The sequence below is a fragment of the Bos grunniens genome, chromosome 10, assembly GCF_055505025.1.
Source record: "Bos grunniens cultivar Pamir isolate PY7600 chromosome 10, Bosgru_T2T1.0, whole genome shotgun sequence".
NCBI classification, from domain to species: domain Eukaryota; kingdom Metazoa; phylum Chordata; class Mammalia; order Artiodactyla; family Bovidae; genus Bos; species Bos grunniens.
Genome location: NC_141174.1, coordinates 7,301,798 through 7,304,909, shown reverse-complemented (window position 1 = coordinate 7,304,909; position 3,112 = coordinate 7,301,798). Strand labels below are relative to the sequence as shown.

Sequence of the window (3,112 nt, the reverse complement as noted above, 5' to 3'; positions counted from 1 at the left end):
TTTAGCTTACACACAGTTATAAAATGCCTTTTATGTTTACATAATAATTTATTATAACCAATTTCCTCCCCTCTTTCAGTAAAGTCTAAATTTGGATGAACATTCTAAAACTTCTCCCATTACACATAAAAGCTTTTAAAACACAGTTTCCATTTAAAAGAATATTTTTTTTTTCCCTTTGTAAGGGAGTAAGTTTGCATAGCTAATAGTGCAGAAATTCAGGGGAAAATAATTTAAATTTGCCTTGAAGAAATACCTTTAATTTTTTTCTTTTTCATTCTTGAACTTTTTGCTTCTTAAAAATTTGATGAAGCTGATCCTCTTGATAATGGGGATTAGATTTACAATTGTCCCTTTTGGTACATAGCAAAGACCCTTCCCTTCATCCAGAACACTCATTAATCACCCCTTCCCTTCCCCTGTCCATGTCAGACTAGTTCTCCCCTAATCTTTCTGCTTTCTCAAGATCTTTGGTAGTCTCCTTATCTGTAGATTTTTCCTGTATGGCTGTCACCTAGTTGAACGCCTGCACAGGGTAAGTGCTCAATAAATAGTGGGTGAAAAGTAAAGATATAAATACCTGATGTTCTTATAATTTGAAATGATAACTACCTTTATTATTAGATGCATTGGTTTTTCAATTGATCTTTTATTTTTTTATTGGAGTATTATTGCTTTAGAATGCTGTATTTCTGCTGTACAATGAGATGAATCAGTTATATGCATACATATATCCCATCCCTCTTGGACTCAACTTCCACCCTCCCATTCCAACCCTATATGTCATCATACAGCACTGTGCTGAGTTCCCTGTGCTTTATAGCAGGTTTAACCAATATCTTTCATAAGACTAGAGCCCTCCAGCTTCTCCTTCCTAAGTTATTATCTGGAGTCACTCACAAGCAGAAATGAGAATCAAGAAGCATGTTTTTAATATACCTTTCTTTCATTATCTTAGTGTCTTGATTTACTACTTTCCAGAGCTACTGTGCTCTACGTTATTCTACTTCAGTCCCATTCTTTTCCTTAAAAAAAACTGTCTAACAATTCTTGAATTTCTCAATGTCTCAGTAGAACATTGATTATTTCATGTAGGACCTGCTATATGAATGTTGGGTTTTGGAAAAAAAAAAAAAAAAAGCAAAGACTTTGAACACAAATCTGGGCCTTTGACATATAACCTCTATAAACTTTGTCTACATCTATAAAATGGTGATAATTACAGAAATTCTGCAAGATTGCTATGACTAGTAAAGGAGTAATGCATGTAAAGTATCTAGAACAGTTCAGTCCTCTACAGTAGGTAATTGCTAAATGAAATTACTATTTTTATTATTAAAGCTATCATCACCTAGAAAAGAATATTAAACTGATATCACCCTGTAAATTTGTTTTAAGAAGGTACTAAAATATCTTTACACAATTAAGTAACTGAATAGATGACCAAGACAGTCCTAGTTAATTGAGCGGGGCTTTTGTGATTCCTAACGAATCCGAACGTATTAACACATACTCTATTCCAGCTTTTCTTAATCATAAAGCGTCCTTTATTTCCAACAGAACCTTTGAAACATTATATCCATTACTCAATATCTATCATCTGATTTACCTCTATTACCACATGGCAGAGATAGTTGAAGGAATATTTTTTTGTATTTCATTTGAAATTAAAGGGATTGAGGAATAAAAGGATATTCTGTAGCATCAAGCCTGCTCAAACCATAACATATCAAATAGCTTAAATAAGCAAGTTTCAATAGTACATTTGAAGGAAGCAACAAGATCAAACACAGCATTCTTCACTCCTGACGTTACAAGTACAGATGGATATGCTGCTGTCATGGGCACAGGCTTCCAAGTCTCCCATAGACTTACCTAAGATATAGAAAATATTTATTCTTGAGAGGGAAATCATAGATAGAAAATTCATTTTAATCTTGCAAATATTTAGTAAATCAAAATCTTTGCTGTAGTACTCATTGCTCCAAAAATTACCAATAATACCTAAAGAGCACTTGAGATTTACACAGTTTGAAAAGATTTTCTATTTTAAATTAATGAAGTTTAGAAGACGAAATTGTAGAAGGAAATGGCAACCCACTCCAGTGTTCTTGCCTGGAGAATCCCAGGGACGGGGAAGCCTGGTGGGCTGCCGTCTATGGGGTCACACAGAGTTGGACACGACTGAAGTGACTTAGCAGCAGCAGCAGAAGAAATATGTAGGAATGGAATAATCATCAATCATAGATAAATTAAATTAAAAAATTATACTGGATTTAAAAAAATAATAAAACTACAACTAAACCACACCATTTACTGACATAGTTTAAATACAATTATACAAATATGTTGAAAGTAAAAGAGCAAACAATGTTATATGTCTACAACCCCATGTATCAGAGAAAGTAGGCTTTAAAGAAAAACAATTATCAAAGCAAAAGTAAGAAATTACATATTGATTAAACAGTCAATTGACTTATATGCATGCATCTAATAATAAAGTTTCCAAAAACAGATTGTATGAATTTGCAGGGAGAGAGCAAATTAGCCAAGATGGCACATTCAGGTGCTCTCACCTCTTGTTTTATAAATGATGACTATGTAACAGTTGGGATCATTCACAGCACTGTGCATGCACGTCCTGAGGTTCTCTCTTAGTCATGGGCTAGGCAGCACGCTCCTGTAAGCTTCACCACAAAAGCTCTGGCTGCTGCTGCATTGGGCGACACTGGAGTGACGTCATGATTATGTTATATGAGGTTATGTTATGGCTCTATTGTGGTTACGTTGAAGGCTTCCCTGATGGGCAAAGAGTCTTCCTGCCAATGCAGGAGACTCAGGTTCAATCCCTGTGTCAGGAAGATTCCCTGGAAAAGGAAATGATAACCCTCTCCAGGATTCTTGCATGGAGAATCCCATGGACAGAGGAGCCTGGCAGGCTATTGTCCATGGGGTTGCAGGAGTCGGAAAAAACTTAGCAGATATCATGGCTGCAGCATCAGCCAGGAGAGAGACTTTGTTATGGCTGCAGTGCCAGCCAGGAGGGAATAAACACCTCTGCAGTTCCTACAGCTCCTCCCCTCTTCTTCCAGCCTCTTTAACTCGGGTTTTG

At 36.0% G+C, this 3,112-nt stretch overlaps 1 long non-coding RNA gene across 1 annotated transcript; it reads right to left on the bottom strand.

The window, feature by feature from the left end:
• Positions 1-1,524: 1,524 nt before the first annotated feature.
• Positions 1,525-2,713, bottom strand: LOC147363894 (uncharacterized). The gene is made up of 2 exons (XR_015133542.1): positions 2,577-2,713; positions 1,525-1,875 (listed from the first exon to the last, which is right to left on the bottom strand). It is a non-coding gene; the product is annotated as an uncharacterized LOC147363894 (long non-coding RNA).
• Positions 2,714-3,112: the final 399 nt, after the last annotated feature.